Below are 14,383 nucleotides of genomic sequence, written 5' to 3'. Positions count from 1 at the left end.
TAGGCATGAAAGGTAAACTAGATATAAAATAAATAGATACACATATCTAAAAATAAGAAATACAATAAATCTAGTTACCTTAGTCATGGGTGGGAGATTTGGGTCCAAACGTTTTCATTAACTTACTTGGCAATAACTTGATCCAATATGATGTATCCCATGATATACATCTCCACTTTGCCAAGTCTCCAAATTTCCCTTTGACCATCGGTCCACTCACTTCCCTTTCGTGATCCAAACTTTCTTGGCGCTTTTCATGTCTGAAATTATTTCCTTTGGCACCCAGATGCGTTTGACCCCTTTTTCTTTGTTGTCTTGCTTGTTGGCTTTGATTGCTATCATCTTTCCATTCTTTTTCTTTTTGATCAGATATGATGTAACGGTCTTTTTATCCACCTTTTTTATGTAGGTGTTGGAGATTTTGCTTGATGGCTTTTGCTTGAGCTTTTGCTTTTGCTTATTCCCGGTCATCGCATTGCATTGGAAAGACTTATGGCCTTCCTTGTGTCATATCCTACAAATCACAGTTTCACCCTCCATAGGCTTGTTCACTCTGGCAGTGGTGTTATCCTCTGGAGGTTAAATTTGTTTGGCTTTGCCTTTCTTGTTATACAAGGCTTTTCCAAGGCGAGCCACTTCTTGCTTTAATTGCTCATTTTTCTTTGCAATCTCGTTAGAACAGGTTTCTATAATAACATTCTTAACAAGAACTTGATTGCAGGAGTTAGAATCATCAATTAAATTAAAGCAGGAAGTAGAAGCATCTTTTTTAATAATTTCAGGAATTTCAATCAAAGATACTTCTGGGGTGCTACCAATGTTTTCTAGCTTAGTAGTTAGCTCATTGTTGTGTATGCTAAGAATTTCTATTTTTCTAGCAAATTTTCAATAGCTTCTTGAGAGCTAGCTAACTTAGCCTTAAGTTTTTCATTCTTTTTAATAAGGCCATCATCGGTAGCAGTGGATGGAGCACTAGATTCTAATAGCTCAATTTTAGTTGACAACTCACTATTTAAGTTTGCAAAAGTTTTAAATTTTTCTAGCAGACCTTTATAATCATTTTGGGAGCTAATAAACTTATTTTTCAAAGTTTTAAGTTGAGCTTTTTGCTTAGTGCAAACATCCTGAAAAAATTTAATGGATTCCGCAAGCTCATCTACGGAGGGCTTTCCCCCAACTTCATTATCACTACTACTTTCATCACTAGAGGATGGAATGCTTTTGTTACCTCTTGCCATAAGGCATTTGTGTGATGACCGTGATGAGCATGATGAGGACCGGTGGCTGCGCATCCTTGGAGGTTCATCTTCGCTTGAAGAATCATCCCAAGTTCTGACACTTGTTAGCGCCTTGCCTTTGCTCCTCTCCTTTTTGGGTTCGGCCATAGTTGGACAGTTGTCCCTGAAGTGGCCCTTCTCCCCGCATGCAAAGCACCCTCTCTTTCTTTGCTTTTTCCTGTCAATGTTAAAGAGAAGATCATCGACCTGCAGGGGCACACCCATTAAATTAATCTTGCAAATCATCCCCATTACCTTTCCGACGCGTCAGATTGTTTCTTCGTCCTCGGAGGATGATGTGCACGATTGATTATCTTCATCATCATCACTTTCTTCTTCTTCCTCTTCTTCACTTGAGGAACTTGAAGTGGGAGCCTTCTTTTACCCTTCCTTTCATCACATGTAAAAGCATATCTGTCGGGGACCATAATTAGGGGTACCCCCAAGACTCCTAATCTCAGCTGGTAACCCCCATCAGCACAAAGCTGCAAAGGCCTGATGGGCGCGATTCCGGTCAAGGCTCCGTCCACACAAGGGACACGATCTCGTCTCACCCGAGCCCAACCTCGGGCAGGAACAGTAGACCAAGGCAGATTCACGCCTTGCCCGAGGGTCTCCTCAAACAACAGACGTACCTTTGACTCGCCCGAGGCCCAGCTCGGGCAGGCTTCGCGGAGAAGCAACCTTGGCCAGATCGCCACACCAACCGACCGTATCGCAGGAGCATTCAATGCAAGGATCGCCTGATACCTTATCCTGACGCACGCTCCTCAGTCGACAAGGCCACAGTGACCGCAGTCACTTCGCCGCTCCACTGACTGACCTGACAGGAAAATAGCGCCGCCTGCCCTGCTCCGACTGCTGTGCCACTCGCCAGAGTGAGGCCGACAGCAGCTAAGTCCAGCCCCGGGCGCCATAGGAAGCTCCGCCTCGCCCGACCCCAGGGCTCGGCCCCCGTCTCGACCTCGGACGACAGACTCCGCCTCGCCCGACCCGAGGGCTCGGACTCAACCTCGACGCCGGAAGACGGTCTCCGCCTCGCCCGACCCCAGGGCTCGGACTTAACCTCGACGCCGGAAGACGGTCTCCGCCTCGCCTGACCCCAGGGCTCGGACTCAACCTCGACGCCGGAAGACGGTCTCCGCCTCGCCCGACCCCAGGGCTCGGACTCAACCTCGACCTCGGACGACGGTCTCCGCCTCGCCCGACCCCAGGGCTCGGACTCAGCCTCGACCTCGGAGGAGTCACCACCTCGCCCGACCTCGGGCTCGGACCAACCACGTCACAGGGGGGCCATCATTACCCTACCCCTAGCTAGCTCAGGCTATGGGGAACAAGACCGGCGTCCCATCTGGCTCGCCCCGGTAAAACAAGTAATGATGGCACCCCGCGTGCTCCATGACGACGGCGGTTCTCTGCCCCTTACGGAAGCAAGGAGACGTCAGCAAGGATCCAACAGCCCCGACAGCTGTGCTTCCACAGGGCTCAAGCGCTCCTCCGACGGCCACGACATCACATGAACAGGGCAGCAACACCTCTCCGACAGCCACGACGACATGTACATAGGGCTCTGGCTCCCCTTTGCTAGACACGTTAGCACATTGCTACACCCCCATTGTACACCTGGGCCCTCTCCTTACATCTATAAAAGGAAGGTCCAGGGCTCTCGTACGAGAAGGTGGTCGCGCGGGAGAACGGGCTGGCGGACAGTCTCTCTCTCTATCTCCCTCGCGAACGCTTGTAACCCCCTACTGCAAGTGCATCCGCCCTGGGCGCAGGACAACACGAGGCCGCGATTTCCCTTACTGTTTTCCCCCCCTTGTGTTCCGTCTCGCGTCGACCCATCTGGGCTGGGACACGCAGCGACAATTTACTCGTCGGTCTAGGGACCCCCCGGGGTCGAAACGCCGACAGTTGGCGCGCCAGGTAGGGGCCTGCTGCGTGTTGACGAACAGCTTCCCGTCAAGCTCCAGATGGGTAGTCTCCAGCAACCTCTCCAACCCGGGACGGTGCTCCGTTTCAGAAGCCTTGAGTTCATGTCCCTCGACGGCAGCTACGACATGATACTCCTTCCTCCGTCGCGCGACAACGACAATGGCGGCCGTCAGCCCGCCCGCCGGCGGCGGAATCGACGACGTCTTCCCCACGTGGCGGAAGAGCAACATCCGGGTCTGTCCCGTCACCTTCCCCGCCGACGGAGGAGGAGGCGGGGCAGGCATGGCCAAGCAGGAGGCGGCACTTCGTCGACTATCGAGCGAGTCGACGGCGCCGGCGCCCCAACGGGGGACACGTCGGGCGTTGACCTCGCGTCTGAGATGAAGACGAGCGTCGTTTCCCCGCAACATGCCAACCCCAAGCAGACGGACGACGCAAGCACGCTCGCGAAGGACTTGCTGGGCGTTAGCCTCGTACCTGAGATAACGGTGCAGTCCGTCCCAGACGCGACTTTGTCACCATCCGTCGATCAAGAGGTACCGTCCGTTTCCCATCCTATGCCTTTTAGATTCAGCTTCGACCCACCAAGCGACCCCGCTTCGGTGGATGCTTTCATAAAGGCATATCCGAACCTTACGGGGTATCATATGCGGTCAACCTGGGACCGACTGACGGCCGTCTCGACCTACGGGCCCCCGGGTTCTGAGGAAGATGACGAGCCCGACTATGGTTGGGATTTCTTCGGGCTCGATAACCCCAGTGCCATGCGGGACTTCATGACCGCATGTGACTACTGCCTCTCCGATTGCTCCGATAGTAGCCACAGCCTCGGCGACGAGGACTATGGCCCAAGTCGCGAATGTTTCCACGTCGATCTAGGGGGTCTCGACAAAGGCAACCACCTTGGTATGTCGGAGGACGGCGATCCCCCTAGGCCCGCGCCTCGCATTGACATCCTTCGGGAGCTAGCTGTGGTCCCAGTTCCTGCGGGGGGTCAGGACGCACAGCTCGAGCAAATCCGCGAGGTACAGGCCAGGCTCGACGAGGAAGCAGGACAACTTGTGCAGCTTCGGCAAAATATCGGGCAGGAGTGGGCAAGCCGAGCACCGGCCGGAGAAACACGTCATCTGGCCCAGGACGTCAGGCACCGCATCGCCGATGATGTCAGGGCAAGGCTGCCCCCGGCTTCCAGTGGGGTCGGCCAGAACCTGGCTGCAGCAGCAATACTACTCCGAGCGATGCCGGAACCATCCACCACCGAGGGGCGGCGTATCCAGGGAGAGCTCAAGAATCTCCTGGAGGATGCCGCGGTCCGACGGGCCGAAAGCTCTGCCTCCCGAAGGCAGCGGTACCCCCCGGAGCATCACGCCGCGACTTCCCGATTCATGCGGGAAGCCTCGGTCCACACCGGGCGCACGCGGAACACGGCACCTGCGCCCCCGGGTCGCCTCGGCAACGAGCACCACCGCCGCGACCGTCAAGCCCACCTCGACGATAAGGTGCGCCGAGGCTACCACCCCAGGCGTGGGGGACGCTACGACAACGGGGAGGATCAGAGCCCCTCGCCCGAACCACCCGGTCCGCAGGCTTTCAGCTGGGCCATATGACAGGCGCCGTTCCCAACTCGGTTCCGAACCCCGACTACCATCACCAAGTACTCGGGGGAGACAAGGACGGAACTATGGCTCGCGGATTACCGGCTGGCCTGCCAGCTGGGTGGAATGGACGATGACAACCTCATCATCCGCAACCTCCCCCTGTTCCTCTCCGACGCCGCCCGAGCCTGGCTGGAGCATCTGCCTCCTGCGCAGATCTCCAACTGGGACGACCTGATCAAAGCTTTCGCCGGCAACTTCCAGGGCACATACGTGCGCCCTGAGAACTACTGGGATCTCTGAAGCTGCCGCCAGCAGCCGGGAGAATCCCTCCGGGACTACATCCGACGATTTTCGAAGCAGCGCACCGAGCTGCCCAACATTACTGACTCGGATGTCATCGGCGCGTTCCTCGCCGGCACCACTTGCCGCGACCTGGTGAGCAAGCTGGGTCGCAAGACTCCCACCAGGGCGAGCGAGCTGATGGACATCGCCACCAAGTTCGCCTCTGGTCAGGAGGCGGTCGAGGCCATCTTCCGGAAGGACAAGCAACCTCAGGGGCGCCAACCGAAAGACGTCCCCGAGGCGTCCGCTCAGCGCGGCACCAAGAAGAAGGGCAAGAAGAAGTCGCAAGCGAAACGCGACGCCACCGACGCAGATCTTGTCGCCGCCGTCGAGCACAGGAACCCTCGGAAGCCTCCTGGAGGCGCCAACCTGTTCGACAAGATGCTCAAGGAGTCGTGCCCCTATCATCAGGGTCCCGTCAAGCACACCCTTGAGGAGTGTGTCATGCTTCGGCGCTACTTCCACAAGGCCGGGCCCCCGGTGGAAGGTGTCACAGCCCACAACAACGACAAAAAGGAGGGCCACAAGGCAGAAGAGTTCCCCGAGGTCCATGATTGCTTCATGATCTACGGTGGGCAAGTGGCGAACGCCTCGGCTCGGCACCGCAAGCAAGAGCGCCGGGAGGTCTGCTCGGTGAAGGTGGCGGTGCCAGTCTACCTAGACTGGTCCGACAAGCCCATCACCTTCGACCAAGGCGACCACCCCGACCGCGTGCCGAGCCCGGGGAAGTACCCGCTTGTTGTCGATCCCATCATCGGCAACGTCAGGCTTACCAAGGTCCTCATGGACGGAGGCAGCAGCCTCAACATCATCTACGCCAAGACCCTCGGGCTCCTGTAGATCGATCTGTCCTCGATCCGGGCTGGCATGACGCCCTTTCACGGGATCATCCCTGGGAAACGTGTCCAACCCCTTGGGCAACTCGATCTGCCCATCTGCTTCGGGACTCCCTCCAACTTCCGAAAGGAAACCCTCACGTTCGAGGTGGTCGGGTTCCGAGGAACCTACCACACAGTGTTGGGGAGACCATGCTACGCCAAGTTCATGGCCGTCCCCAACTACACCTACCTCAAGCTCAAGATGCCGGGCCCCAAAGGGGTCATCACCGTCGGCTCCACGTACCGACACGCGTACGAATGCGACGTGGAGTGCGTGGAGTACGCCGAGGCCCTCGCCGAATCCGAGGCCCTCATCGCCGACCTGGAGAGCCTTTCCAAGGAAGCGCCAGATGCGAAGCGCCACGCTGGCAACTTCAAACCAGCAGAGGCGGTTAAGTCCGTCCCTCTCGACCCCAGCAACGACGCCTCCAAGCAAGTCCGGATCGGTTCCGAGCTCGACCCCAAATAGGAAGCAGTGCTCGTCGACTTTCTCCGTGCGAATGTCGAGGTTTTTGCGTGGAGTCCCTCGGACATGCCTGGCATACCGAGGGATGTCGCCGATCACTCGCTGGATATCCGAGCTGGAGCCCGACCCGTGAAGCAGCCTCAGCGCCGATTCGACGAAGAAAAGCGCAAAGCCATAGGCGAGGAGATCCACAAGCTGATGGCTGCAGGGTTCATCAAAGAGGTATTCCATCCCGAATGGCTAGCCAACCCTGTGCTTGTGAGAAAGAAAGGCGGGAAATGGCGGATGTGTGTAGACTACACTGGTCTAAACAAAGCATGTCCGAAAGTTCCCTACCCTCTGCCTCGCATCGATCAAATCGTGGATTCCACTATTGGATGCGAAACCCTGTCTTTCCTCGATGCCTACTCAGGGTATCACCAAATCAGGATGAAAGAGTCCGACCAGCTCGCGAATTCTTTCATCACACCCTTTGGCATGTACTGCTACGTTACTATGCCATTCGGTTTGAGGAATGCGGGTGCGACATACCAAAGGTGCATGAACCACGTGTTAGGAGAGCACATTGGCCGAACGGTCGAGGCTTACGTCGATGACATCATAGTCAAGACGAGGAAAGCCTCCAACCTCCTCTCCGACCTCGAAACGACATTCAAGTGTCTCAAGGCGAAAGGCGTAAAACTCAATCCCGAGGCATGCTCCTGGGGTTCATCGTCTCCGAGCGGGGTATCGAGGCCAACCCGGAGAAAATCGTGGCCATCACCAACATGGGCCCCATCAAGGACTTGAAAGGAGTACAGAGGGTAATGGGATGCCTTGCGGCTCTGAGCCGCTTCATCTCGCGCCTCGGCGAAAGAGGCCTACCTCTGTACCGCCTCTTAAGGAAGACCGAGCGCTTCACTTGGACCCCCGAGGCCGAGGAAGCCCTCGGGAACCTAAAGGCGCTCCTTACAAGCGCGCCCATCTTGGTGCCCCCCGCTGCCGGAGAAGCCCTCTTGATCTACGTCGCCGCTACCACTCAGGTGGTCAGCGCCGCGATCGTGGTCGAGAGACGAGAAGAGGGGGCACGCATTGCCCATCCAGAGGCCGGTCTACTTCATCAGTGAGGTACTGTCTGAGACCAAGATCCGCTACCCGCAAATTCAGAAGCTACTGTACGCGGTAATTCTGACGCGGTGAAAGTTGCGACACTACTTCGAGTCTCATCCGGTGACTGTGGTGTCATCCTTCCCCCTGGGGGAGATCATCCAGTGCCGAGAGGCCTCAGGTAGGATTGCAAAGTGGGCGGTGGAGATCATGGGCGAGACAATCTCGTTCGCCCCTCGGAAGGCGATCAAGTCCCAAGTCCTGGCAGCCTTTTGCTGAATGGGTCGACACCTAGCTTCCAGCAGCTCCGATCCAACCAGAACTCTGGACCATGTTTTTCGATGGGTCGTTGATGAAAACAGGAGCGGGCGCGGGCCTGCTCTTCATCTCACCCCTCGGGAAGCACCTCCGCTACGTGTTGCGCCTCCATTTCCCGGCATCCAACAACGTGGCCGAGTACGAGGCTCTGGTTAACGGGTTGCGCATCGCCATCGAGCTAGGGGTCCGACGCCTCAAAGCTCGTGGCGACTCACAGCTTGTCATCGACCAAGTCATGAAGAACTCCCATTGCCGCGACCCGAAGATGGAAGCCTACTGCGATGAGGTTCGACGCCTGGAGGACAAGTTCTACGGGCTCGAGCTCAACCACATCGCCCGACGATACGACGAGACTGCGGACGAGCTGGCTAAGATAGCCTCGGGTCGGACAACGGTTCCTCCGGACATCTTCTCCCGAGACCTACATCAGCCCTCAGTCAAGACCGACGACACGCTCGAGCCCGAGAAGGCCTCGGTTCAGCCCGAGGCACCCTCAGCTCAGCCCGAGGCACCCTCGGCCCCCGAGGGTGAGGCACTGCGCGTCGAGGAAGAGCGGAATGGGGTCACGCCTAATCGAAACTGGCAGACCCCGTACCTGCAATATCTCCACCGGGGGGAGCTACCCCACGACGAAGCCGAAGCTCGGCGACTGGCGCGACGCGCCAAGTCGTTCGTCTTGCTGGGTGACGGAAAGGAGCTCTACCACCGTAGCACCTCGGGCATCCTCCAGCGATGCATATCCATCGCCAAAGGTCAGGAGCTATTACAAGAAATACACTCGGGGGCTTGCGGTCATCACGCAGCGCCTCGAGCCCTTGTTGGAAACGCCTTCCGACAGGGTTTCTACTGGCCAACCGTGGTGGCTGACGCCACTAGGATTGTATGCACCTACCAAGGGTGTCAATTCTACGCAAAGCAGACCACCTGCCCGCTCAGGCTCTGCAAACAATACCCATCACCTGGCCGTTTGCTGTGTGGGGTCTGGACCTCGTCGGTCCCTTGCAGAAGGCACCCGGGGGCTACACGCACCTGCTGGTCGCCATCGACAAATTCTCCAAGTGGATCGAGGTCAGACCCCTAAACAGCATCAGGTCCGAACAGGCGGTGGCGTTCTTCACTAACATCATCCATCGCTTTGGAGTCCCGAACTCCATCATCACCGACAATGGCACCCAGTTCACTGGCAGAAAGTTCCTGGACTTCTGCGAGGACCACCACATCCGAGTGGACTGGGCCGCCGTAGCTCACCCCATGACGAATGGGCAGGTAGAACGTGCCAACGACATGATTCTGCAAGGACTCAAGCCACGGATCTACAATGACCTCAACAAGTTCGGCAGGCGGTGGATGAAGTAACTCCCCTCGGTGGTCTGGAGTCTGAGAACGACGCCAAGCCAAGCCACGGGCTTCACGCCGTTCTTTCTAGTCTATGGGGCCGAGGCTATCTTGCCCACAGACTTAGAATACGGTTCCCCGAGGACAAGGGCGTATGACGACCGAAGCAATCGGACCAACCGAGAAGACTCATTGGACCAGCTGGAAGAGGCTCGGGACATGTCCTTACTACACTCGGCGCGGTATCAGCAGTCCCTGCGACGCTACCACGCCCGAGGGGTTCGGTCCCGAGACCTCAAGGTGGGCGACCTGGTGCTTCGGCTACGACAAGACGCCCGAGGGCGCCACAAGCTAACGCCTCCCTGGGAAGGGCCTTTCATCATCGCCAAGATTTTGAAGCCCAGAACGTACAAGCTGGCCAACAGTCGAGGCGAGGTCTACAACAACACTTGGAATATCCGACAGCTACGTCGCTTGTACCCTTAAGATGTTTTCAAGTCGTTCATATACCTCGTTTACATACACAAATAAAGTCTAACCATCAAGGAAGGGTCAGCCTTGCTTCGGCAAAGCCCGACCCTCCCTCGGGGGCTAGAAGGGGGGAACCCCCTCTGCGTCAAAATTTTCCTCGGAAAAAATCTTTCTGCCAGAACATCTTTCGTGCTTTTTGACTACTTCGATAGTGGGATCCTGAAAATGACGGAGTACACGTAAGCAGGCAACGCCGACCGAGCCGAGGGACTCCTACGCCTCTGGGATACGGATACCTCACTCATCACCTTCTGCGATAAGTAACTCACGCTCGGATAAGCGATTCCGCTGACCAAACAAGTCTTAACGCTCGAAGGCTTTTCTGCCGAAACGATTTTTCGTGCCTTCTCGACTATATCGATAACAGAATCCTACGGACGAGTAAGAGTACACGTAAGCGGCAAGGCCGACCGAGCCGAGGGACTCCTACGCCCCCGGGATACGGATACCTCACTCATCACCTTCCGCAATAAGTAACTATCGCTCGGATAAACAATTCTGTTACCGACGAACAAGTCCTGATACTCGAAACAAGGGGAAAAGAAACACAGCTTTACAACACGACGACAGTATGTTTGGGCCTCGGCGTCCGCAAAAAAAAACATACGCACACTACAGATAAATTGTTCCTACAGGTTCAGACATCAATAGGGGGAATAGCAGCACCCTCGCATCGACTCCACCTTCGGCGGTGTCCGACCCAGCCTCGAACGGTGACACGGTCAAAGGATCTCCACCTCGAGGAAAGATGTCAGCATCGCGCCTGAGCCGTCGCCGCCAGGGTCTCCTCCAGGAACCCGGCCCAAGCAGACGGCTGGACCGGCCGTCCCGAAGCCTCAACCAGCTGTCCCCCGAGGACATCAGCCCGACCCATGGCCTCGGCAGCCCGACTCTAGGGTTAGTCCCACCAGTGGACGACCTAGCCAGGTTCCAGCCGCCGCTGCTATGCCTCCTCGGCCTGGGAAGTCACCTGCTCCTGGGCCGACGAAGTCTTCTTTTCGAGCCAACTCCGCCTCTGTCCGTGCTGACACCGTTGCCTCCAGCTCCGGCTCAACGCAGAGCGGCCGAGGGTTTTCTTTAACTGAGCAAGAGAAGCCTCGGGCGGCAAGGCCGACCGAGCCCAGGGACTCCTACGCCTCCGGGATACGGATACCTCACTCGTAACCTTCCGCACGAGGCAACTCACACTTGGTTAAGTGGTTCAGCTAGCCGACAGGCGAGTCCTAGTGCTCGAAATGAGGAAACAACATGGCTTTACGCCCAAATACATACATGTTCAGGCCCCGACAGCCACAATGAACAGACACCGGCACTCAAGGTGCCATTACAAACGGAACTCCGGTTCCACCCCCACAGGCACGAACAGCCCCCCACATTGGAGGGCATGCGGGGCGACAGAACCCCAGGTGGCTCGCCGACGCCCGCTCCGGCAGCAGCGACAACGACCTCCGCTCCGGGCGGCCAAACAGCAGCAGCGATGACCTCAGGGCAGACGCTGCTGCGAAGAGACCCTCGCCCACGTCCCCACTCGAGGGGCGAGGACAAGCTATCAAAGCCAAAGAGCCAGAGGCCCGGAGCGCGGATGGTGGCGGCGATCTCGTCGGTGACGAGGACTTCTCCAGCCGCCACCACCTCAGCACCAACCTCCACGCGGAGGCGTTGTACCGGAGCAAGGGCATGGCAGCCTAAGAACACGAACGCCGCCCTAGCAGTGCGTGACGTCTTGGGCGGTCCCCCGGTGCGCGCGGCGCGACCCCGTACAGCGGCCGGATAGCCACACTCCACCCGACGACGGGAGGGGGCACCAGGAGCCGAGCCAGAGCCAGCTGAGCCAGCGAGCCCAACGCGCTGAAGCTGACGACGCTCGCGGCCGACCAGCCTCGCGTTTTCGAAGTCCGCCCCTTCCGCTAGGCCGGTGAGCGCCTTCTCCCCTGAATGCTGAAGGAGAAGGTGGCCCATGAACCCGTGCGGGAGGAAGAGCTCCGGCTCAGCCCGGCCTCCGCCCCAGCAAGGATGATGAAGATCCTTGAAGCTGAGGGCGGGGCAGAGGTCGCAGCCCGGCTTGCTTCTCCCCACCATCAAACTGGTGGTCGCCGTCTTGGGTGACCATCGACAAGGGGATGCAGCTGGGCTGCCTGATGAAAATCCTTGAAGCCGAGCGATGGCTGAAAGGTACCAACTTCCGCGAAGTTGCGTTCCTCCAACGACAGCAAGACAAAAGCAACACGGGCGCTCCCCATCCGGGGGCTCGGAAGGTGGAAGGACGCGATGCATGAGGGGAGTGCGAAGGCATGGCTGCCATCCAAGGGGGTCTCCCCCCTTTTTAAAGGCGACTCTCCCCACTTGCGTCCTCAGCCGCCGCGGACTGAGTCTTCACCAACACGCTCCAAGGTTCTCCCCCTGTGACACGGGGGCTGGGCCCCGCGCGTCATGCAAGCTGGCCTAGGGCAGAAGAAGCCAAACCGTCGCGCGCGGAGCGCGTAACTGCCCAGCGGTTACAAGCACTCCTCCACTTTCGCCCAGACCAGCGGGTGAAAGGGCGGACCACCATGCAGGCGACATGCAACTGCACCAAGGGGGCGCACCCTTTCGGCTTCGACGCATCCAGCATGGAGGCCCAGGCCCACACGTCATGTAACCGGCGCGCCGGTTACTACGAGCGAGAAACTGCACCGCCACTTGCACCAGTACCGCGCCTTCTTGACTGCGGAACCGGAGCCGTGACTCGAGGCGACCCTGCGCATGGCCCAACAGTGCCAACTGAGCACATCGGTCACGGGTCAGTCAGCCGCGGGAGAAGGCGCGATGGTCGATACGGCCAGAAGTGGGCCGACAGTAATGGCGGCAGCAGGCGAGCGGAAGCGGCGATCAAATCGACTGCAGGCTCACGTCCCCTCCTGGAGCAGCAGGAGAGCCCTCTCTCACGGCGTGAAGACGACGCGCCCGTGTTCCGTTCCTCGAACGGCTCGCGCACGCACAACGGCTGCCCCGCGAACCACTCGTCCCGTCGCATTAACTCTGCGGCAGGGCAGGCGACACCTTTGGCAGGCGAAGCGGGCGACGCTTCACCCCCGCCATGATGACCGCGTCAAAAAAGGTATGCCACATCGTTCAATTTCATATCCCTTTTTCTCTTCCCCTTTCTCTCTCTTGCTACAGGGACCGGGAAAGGGGATACTCCGAAAGGGATCCTTCTCCGCGAAGGAAGCGGGCCCCGAGCCCTCCTACTGATCAGAGGTTCGAAGGCTGGCCCCTCGGAAGGGTTCGACAGCCGCCTCAGAGCACTCGGGCTCCACGCCCACTACTGGTCAGAGGTTCGAAGGCTGGCCCCTCAGAAGGGTTCGACAGCCGCCTCAGGCCACTCGGGCTCCGCGCCCACTACTAATCAGGGGTTCGTAGAATGCCCCTGAAGGGTTCGACAGCCGCCTCAGAGCACGCAGAGCGAGGAATGACTCTGGGTACGTCCGATACATGGCCGAGGCTCGGGCTACGCTCCCGAGGTACCCTAGGACATTTCCGAGACCAGAGGGAGCGATTCTGTAACGGAATCCCATCAGAGGGAGGCATCGAGCCCTCAGACCCTATCAAACGGGACCGGGTCCGGCAAATCACCTGCAGGTACTTTTGGAGCGCGCCTCTGGGCCACTAGCCGACCCTTATCGAACGGGGCACGGGCGTCCACTCGGATCACCCGTTAGCAACTCACTAGAGACACCATGTTCGGCGCCCTCCGAGGGCAACATGGCGCTTTCCCCCCTCCTCCTTGCGGAAAGGCGATGCAGGGGTGTATGAAAAAAGCCGAGTCAGTCCTTGACCGTCCTCTCGCTCTGTGCGGAGGCTCGGGGGCTGCTCTCGCAAACCCGGCTCCAGCCAAACCGTTGACAGCGTCAACATACCAGCCCGAGAACTCGGAACCTGACTATGCACCCGGGCTACGGCCAGTTCGCATGAGGGAACAACCAGACCGACCGAGGCATCACGAAAGGCATTAAGATCTCGAAGGAGTCAAACCACTCCTCCGAGGCCTCGGAGGCTACACCCGGCGGGTGCGCTCGCGCTCACCCACCGGAACGAAATGCAACCGAGAAAGGCCAGTCCCCTTGCAAAAAAGTGCGACAAAAGCCTCCAAGCGAGTACTAACACTCCCTTCGAGGCTCGGGGCCTACTGTCGGGGACCATAATTAGGGGTACCCCCAAGACTCCTAATCTCAGCTGGTAACCCCCATCAGCACAAAGCTGCAAAGGCCTGATGGGCGCGATTCTGGTCAAGGCTCCATCCACACAAGGGACATGATCTCGTCTCACCCGAGCCCAACCTCGGGCAGGAACAGTAGACCAAGGCAGATTCACGCCTCGCCCTAGGGTCTCCTCAAACAACGGACGCACCTTCGACTCACCCGAGGCCCAGCTCAGGCAGGCTTCGCGAAGAAGCAACCTTGGCCAGATCGCCACACCAACCGACCGTATCGCAGGAGCATTCAATGCAAGGATCGCCTGACACCTTATCCTGACGCACGCTCCTCAGTCGACAAGGCCATAGTGACCGCAGTCACTTCACCGCTCCACTGACTGACCTGACAGGAAAACAGCGCCGCCTGCCCTGCTCCGACTGCTGTG

This window comes from Zea mays, chromosome 10, assembly GCF_902167145.1.
Source record: "Zea mays cultivar B73 chromosome 10, Zm-B73-REFERENCE-NAM-5.0, whole genome shotgun sequence".
In the NCBI taxonomy this organism is placed as follows: domain Eukaryota; kingdom Viridiplantae; phylum Streptophyta; class Magnoliopsida; order Poales; family Poaceae; genus Zea; species Zea mays.
Note: the sequence above shows the minus strand (reverse complement) of the source record.